This window comes from Capsicum annuum, chromosome 4 (assembly GCF_002878395.1).
Source record: "Capsicum annuum cultivar UCD-10X-F1 chromosome 4, UCD10Xv1.1, whole genome shotgun sequence".
NCBI classification, from domain to species: Eukaryota; Viridiplantae; Streptophyta; class Magnoliopsida; order Solanales; family Solanaceae; genus Capsicum; species Capsicum annuum.
This window is the reverse complement of record NC_061114.1, coordinates 53017598-53025649: the sequence shown is the minus strand read 5'-3', so window position 1 is coordinate 53025649 and position 8052 is coordinate 53017598. Positions and strand designations below refer to the sequence as shown.

The 8052-nt window shown below is 34.5% G+C and overlaps 1 non-coding gene across 1 annotated transcript; it reads left to right on the top strand.

The window, feature by feature from the left end:
• The first annotated feature begins 319 nt into the window (after nt 1-319).
• Nucleotides 320-422, top strand: LOC124898325. The gene has a single exon (XR_007055298.1). It is a non-coding gene; the product is annotated as a small nucleolar RNA R71 (small nucleolar RNA).
• The last annotated feature ends 7630 nt before the right edge of the window (nt 423-8052 follow it).

The following is an 8052-nucleotide window of genomic DNA, read 5'->3' as shown; positions in this document are numbered from 1 at the left end:
TAGAGCTCCTCACTATTGGAGGGAGCAATGCGTTGCAGCCAAATAGCATTGCCTTAATATTTTGGCTATCTAAACATGGCCCAAACCTCGTTCGACAATCCTGAAAGTCACCCAAGACTTACTTTTAACCTCCCTAATCATGAATCAACTTAAAAACCAACATTTTGGGGTCGGTAAGGCCAAACTAAAAATCCATAAAGTTTAGGTGTCTTAAAAATGACTAAGTCCTAAACACATAGTGAGTTTTTCAAGCCTTGAACCCCTTAAGTGTGCAACTAAGAGCTGAATCAAGCTTAGAATATTACGGTACATTACAAATTATTGGTGATGTGGGCAATCTCTAAGAAGAGACTTGAATCTATCCCATGCATGATCGATTCATATACCTTTTGATTGAAACTTAATATCTTACTCCTCAACCTTAGAGTTTTGCCAGAATGAATGGAATAGATGAGGAACTTCCTTACCAAATAATCTTAAGTTAAGATTGAGTTGAAGGTTCTTTCTTCAACCAGTGGTTTGCTTCCAACAATAATGAGAATGGGAAGAGTGTCAGCCTTATGTATCCTGTAGAGACTCCAGTAGGAATGAACGTATCATTAATCTCCATGAAATTCTATATATGGACTAGTGGATCCTCATATGACTAGCTTATGAATTTCTTGATACTGTGTCACTATTGTATTATTTTTTGCTTAAGCTCAAACCAACCTTCTACAACCGGTCTGTGAATATCAGAAGTAATATTATTTGCGAGTGGAATTGTGACTACACGGACTGTCCCGTGGGCTAGTTTTCCATCACCATGATTATAGAAATAGTCTCATATCATTGTACTTATGGGATTGGATAGAGATGTATTGGTTCTCTTTATAATTGGTGCAAGAATCACTTAGGTTTGAGATATGGTTCTACCAAATCCCTTTTCCTCGCTAACTTACTTGAGGTTCAAACCTATACCTGCAAGTTCAGTAGCTAAGATCAAGTTGTCAACACTTATCAAACAAAATAGTAAATCTAAAAATTAGAAGGTTGTTAATTTTCAAGTCCAAGACAATGACGCCAAAAATTTATCGGGCCTAAGCGCACAGAAAAGTGTACGTGATCAAACAAGTAGTAAAGTGACTCTTATGACCCAATTATATATCCCACAAGGACTTGGTTTTTTTAGAAAATTAACCAATTTAAGTATTAATTTTGACATTTGAACAAATGTGATTTGTAACCAACAAGAGTTTTGAGTTTGATTTTTGTCACTTAAATAATAAAAATAATAATGATATGAAGCTTGAATTGAACAATAGAAGGAGAATTCTAGGGTTGATGCATTTAACGTCACATTCATCCATGACTATGTCTTATAACTGGCGTTAGTATTTATCAGAGGTCACCAACTCATCAACTCTTCAAATTTTTTCTCAACTTTTAATTTGAACCCTATTTTCCTTCAAAATCAACTCCAGTGCACATCATATCTCATAAGAATATACCTAAGTCCTAGACTAATTTCCTTATTTCAAGAATCAAAAGTTCCATGAAACTATGACACATCATCACCCTCAACTTAGAATGTTTGCATTACCCCAGGCAACTAGAACACACTAAACAACCACAATGCTTAACTAAAAGAATCGTGAGGTACCTATGATAATCTATTTATTCAGTTTAGTCCAAACTTTCAACCCTATGCAATGCATAACTTTCAAAACCACTATATCTATCCACGTAGTACAATATCATGACACTAATGGAATCAAGTGATGGTATCCAATTACCAACAAAAAACTAAGCATGTATGTACATAATATTACCCGAATAATAAGTAGTTAAAAATACAACCCATGTACCCTCACAACAAAGAAGTCCCATAATCTCACAGTTTCATAATGAATATCAATGCAGTGTCTACATAAAAGAACTTGTGCTCACAAAATAGCTCAAACAATGTACATAAAATATCATAGTCTTGCTATTATTTTCTATGCCTTAGTTTTTGGGGTGGTTTGACTGAATTCACTGAAGAACTTTCTCGACTTGTAATGTAGGTAAAGGAGAAACTATGGTATATTTGGAAAATAGTGGCTCACCCTCTTTGAAACTACACTTACATTTTTGGCTCCACTACTCAACCATGCTTATTTTATTCTCCTCTTTTCGTCATCATTTATTTTCAAATAGGATGTAGCTTTCTTCATTTTCTTCAATTTTATTTATTTTTCTCTTCTCTTTTGTTTCTTTTTATTCTCTTTTTTGTTTTTCTATGCTACCACATCCAACCCTACTTTATTTTCTTTTCTTAATTTCTTTATCATACCCGTTTGCAACTACACACCCCTATGATATCCACTCTCAACTTAGGAAATTTTTCTGAGTTAAGGTATAAAATGTCCAGGGGGACCAGGGCCAAAATAGATTTATTGTAAGAAAAACAAAAAAGTGAAAAGGTTAAGCAAGAAAATAGGTCACTTCAGGCTCAAATTTGGGATCAAGCATTACTTATTTTATTTGGTCAGTCTTTTAGGATAAATGTGGATTTATTCAAACATGGCCTACAATCATATCCCAACCAACTATCCTACAACCCAGGCTAGACTAACTAGGCAAGTTCTAGATTACACACACAAAGAGAATTAAGTAAACATCCCACACATATATAGCACAAGGCTATAGTATCAACTACTACCGATCTGGTTAATGCAATGCCAAGATAAGATTATTTTTTCCTTAACATTAATGCCAAACCAAGATTCAACAATGGTTACAACCTCATATCTTCACAAAATATAGTTCACAAAATTTTTAGAAAGGCCATTATTTTATAAGACACACAAAAACACAAAAATTTTACTACACCAAGGTTCCTTTAATTTTACTAGTCAAACACAACACAATACATGTCATATAAGAAACAACATAATGACCTAAATATATCAGCTCTACTATGATAGAACACTCTAGGAAAAGGAGACACGACAATAAAAACCTCGAGGTATTGGAACACCCCCACCCCAACTAAAAGTTATTATAGTGCCCCCAGTGCATTCTAAGAAAAGAAATAACATATGGGTGTAGCGACATACCTGAGAGGTTCTAGGTAACAAATGTGGCCTCACCCCCTACTGGGGTATCAGGAGGCACATTGAGGCTAGCTGAAGTAGATAACGGTGGTAGTTGACAAGAGAAAGCTCCTAACATATGATGCTCATGCTCACTTTAGTCAACCTATAAATAGATAATAAACTTTATGGCTACCCTTTTCAGGTGCCACTCAAACTCGTCTAAGCTATTATTCTTCTTGGCAAGTTCTCACCCTCTCTTGGCTCTAATAGTTTGAGTCTCATCATCATAAAAAAAGTAAAAAAATTAACGGCAGTGGTTTCAATAGTGGATGTGGAATGAGATGTATGACTGGAGGCATAATAACAATATGGCTCTGAGCTAGTGTACAAACCTCAGATCTCAATGTGGCCACCTTCTCTACTAGACTCAATCAATCAAGAACTCGAGCCTCGGTAGTATCTCTCCTATTTAGATCTAAAAACTGTCTATCCTCTTGTGTAACCTTTTAGTAAATCACTCTGTATCAACCATAATCATTGACCCAACCTGCGCCTCTGATACGTCTAAAGTAGTTCACACCTAAGGCCATATCTGACCCAACAACTTGTCTTACTAGGTATAAGTGTATTTCTAGTGCTCTACTAACTTATGTTTCCTATCCACCAGCTACTGTAGGAACTCTTGTGATATTATTACCATGCCTGAAGTAGGAGGGCAAGATGGCACTATAGAAGTAGAAGTTGGAGCTGAAGTGACTGTAGCCTCTTCACTATCTGCTGCAGTTGAAGACTTTATTGGCTGGCTACTTGTAATGATTGCTACCTATTGCCAGCCTCTCAACCTTCTTGGTTAAATCAAAAGGCCTCTTAAATAAGACCAATATTAAATAGGTAAAAGGTTTTTCATTATTTTGTGCAACTAGGTTGGAGTCATTATGAATTAACTCCACATTAGCCAATCGATTCACCTCAATATGATTATCAATATCTAGTAGTGCTGGCACTCCTACCACATCGTGTAGTCTTTGAATTAAGTAGGGGAATGAAATACTAGTGATCTTCTGGAAATATCTATCATGTATCCTATAGTTTATCCAACAAGAAAATTCTATATCATAACTAGGTATGATGCTGGACACAAGCACTGCCCTATGTAATGTAAGTACGTAATCTAAAGATGTAGGGAAAAGCTTGTATTGTACTATGGACCACCAGATCATCCCCATGAAGTATAGGGTAGACTTTTTTATATCTTACTTCCCCCTAATCCAGAGGGAATAAGTACCTAGCTCAGTAATCTATTGAGCCATTCATTTAATAAACTCTTTCCATATCTCTGACTGCTCAGGACCTCTCATCATGCTCCTGCTCCTTACTATCCTTATCCTATAATCAAAGTCAACTATAGTTGTCAGTCTCTCATCAGATTGGGGAGCATCTGTCGATTTATCTCTGCTACCTCACTCTAACTCTGCCCCTTTCTCAAACTAGGGAACAACTAACTTCTCCTTACTATTTCTAGAACAGGATACCTCTTCTTCTTTATTAGACTTAGAAGGGGAAGAGGAGTGTGGTTGTGACCTCCACACATTCTTTATTCAAGGATTGGCCCAAAAAATAAGAGCTGGTGATGCATAGGGCCTAGATTGAGATACTGGTGATAATGTAAACTGAGAACCCTACTGAATGGTAGCCCTGGATACTAGTTTCTCTAAGCTTAACATATTTTCTGACTTTGAAAATATATTCCACTATCGATTGAATACACTTTTGCTAACCCACTTTACTTGAAAGATTCACGTAATAGTCGGAATTGTACACCCTTCTTTGGTGTTGATTTTGGTACCATGATATATGTTTAGAGAATCATGAGTTATAAAATCACATTAAGTGGATAAGACATGAAGATAAGTCAAAATACAAGTCTAACCCATGAGTCCAGTTCATGACTCTTTTACTAAAGTCATGACCCATGGGCTAGACTCGTTAATTGAGAAGTCAATCCACAAATTTGACCCACGACTCATGGGATCAAGTCACAAGTTATGACTTGCCCTCGTGGGTATTAGATCCTAAGTCTAAGTTTCAGAATCTCAGGTCTGATTCCCACGAGTCCAATCCATAACTCGGGTTGTGGGTTGGGTTCATGGGTTCAAACCTGAGGTTTAGTCAGTTTTCCTCAGATTGCAATTCCAAATCACATAATATTTTACTTTAGCAGTTCAATTTCGATCAAAAGATTTTGATAATATATTTCAATTGTACAATTTTAATTTCATGGGAGACAATATCATGGTTAGTAACTTGATTAGGGATATTGAACATTATTAACAACACAATTTGACTTATTGAAAGTAAAACTTACATATTATCCGCAGATGATGGTTTGAAAAAGTCCAACAATAGTAGATTTCACACTCGGATGTACTTTTTTGCATGGGACGGAAGACTTAGGGTTTGAATTTTATGGGGGAGGGAATTTGATATGGTGGGAGAGTTTGAATTAGATTAGGAGATGTTTTATTTGAGTAGTGGAACGGTTTAGGGTTATAAGAAAAGGGAAGGGCCCAATATTGGTCGGGTCGTGTGAGAACCCTTAAATAATATATATTTTCTTAATTATTTTTACATAGTTGGTCCTAGTGCTGACCCACGACCTAACCCATAAATCATGGGTTTGACACATGACCCATTGGCTAAGGTCGTAAGTCAGGATCTGCAACCCCATGTGATCCTTTATTTCCTATGACCTGACTTACTAGGTGTGGTTTTTACTCATGTCCCAAGGGTTGAAGTCATGGATCAATGTTGTAAAACATGTTGGGGGACTTTCGATTCCCATGACTTGACTCATGAGTCGTTGGTTAGACTTATGACCCATGGGTTGGGCTCGTAAGCCAGGTTCAATAAACAGAAATTCCTTCTAATTCTCATGAGTCTAGTCCACATGGCGTGGACCTGAGTCACAACCCATAGACTACAGTCGTGAGTTAACTTTCCTGGACTTGTCTGAAATTTCAAATTTTATCTCAAGCTACTGATTTCCACATTCTTCCTTCTCTGCATAGCAAAACAAAGTTAATACTAAAACCTTGGGTTACCTTCAAAGCAATGCTTGATTTAACCTCGTGGCACGACATGGCTATATTGGGTACTTAGTCTTCACCAACAAGCCCATGAGTTGCCTCCTATGAAGCACTATGATAAATTATTTTTATTATCTTGGTTTGTGATTATCGATGAATTTATGTGAGGTAGTTTGCTTTAGGACCGTGAAGAAAAAAAGAAATGAAGGTTTTTAAAATTTTTGATCTAAAATAAATCTAAAATATTTGTGTGGCTATAAATTATTTTATTAAAGATAAATGCACATTTTAAAGATACATTACTGCTAAATATAAAAATGTGTCATTCTTTTTTAGAATCACTAAAAAGAAAATGAAACATATAAATTGAGACAAAAGGAATAATTTTATTACTAAACTATATCAATTAGCACTTATTAAGGGCATGTTTGCAAAGCCACAGAGTGTAATTAGGTGTAGTTAGTCCCCCACATTTATCTTTACTCATTCACTTTTTAATTTGGGTTCAACAATACTTGTTCAGCTTATAAAATCAATAAATAATTTATTTATTTCTAGCCATTTTACCCTTAACATTTAATTATGATTCATTATCTAAGGCATTTTTCAAAGCATTAAATTTAAGATAAATTCCATAAAATCACAACTTAAGTTTACTAAATTTCATAAAACTCCCTACCATTTATTAAAATTACGAAAAGTCTCTTTTTTTTTTTGCTCCTTTTCACTAAAACATCCGATACATCCATTCCAATCCTTATTTCATGGCTACTATCTTGTGAAGCGGCACATGTTCCATCAATGACACAATTCATGCTCCATCTTCTAATTAACAGGTAAATATCCCAAAAAATAACAATTTTGAAAATAATGCAATGTTTTTTGAAATATTCTTCTCCATATTCAACTTCTAGATTTTTCTTCTCTATATCCAGATTGTGTGATTTTTCTTTTTATTTTTTCTTGGTGCAATTTTTCTTCTTCAACTATTTGCAAAGCTTTCTTCTTCAACTTCTCCATAGCCATCTGGTGCGATTTTCTTCTTCTTCTTTCTTGGTGTAATTTTTATTCTTCAACTATTTACAAAGCTTCGGATTCTTCTTGATTGTAGAGAAAATTGCAAATATTTTTTCTTAATTATACAGACAAACACCTATATCATTGGTGCCCTATGATTTTGAGCTTGTTGCGATGAATCAGATCTTGAAAATTGAAGTGGTGTTATCTGGAGGGAAAGTTCTTGGAGGGCGTAGTGTTATTTATGATATTTTTGGGTTGATCATCATTGAGAAATTTACCACAGTTTAATCATTTAAAATATGTCAAATCTATAAATGAGATACATAATATTCCTATGTATCTATGTTAAATTCTATCTGTAGTAATGTATCTTGACACAAAGTTGTATAGTATGATGAATCTTCATACCTTTTATTATATTGATAGATTTGTGTGTCAAGTTATGTATAAATTGTTCAATGATAAATAATAATCAGTAATCTAACTTATATATTGTAATGTATCTCATTATAGTGTATGAAATATGTTGTCTAAGATATATGTATCTCAGTTGAAGTATTTTAGTTGAATATTCTAAGTGTTATGTTAAGAAGTATTACAAGTGCTGCAAATATTGATTATCTATAAGAATTATTTCAGTTGAAGTGTTGTAAAAAAATCTGGTTATACCTATTAGATATAAGTTGATTGCAAATATAAACATGTGTTAAATACATTTTTTAATACATCAGATAGGTTTTGTCATCTTGTATCTCCGTATACATTGCACATCTACTTTACGTATCTCTTGTTAGATAACTACAGTGTAACATGTATAAGAGTCACTCATATTAGTACAGTACGAGATCCATATAAGATTATTATAATATAGTATGTATCTCTTACAT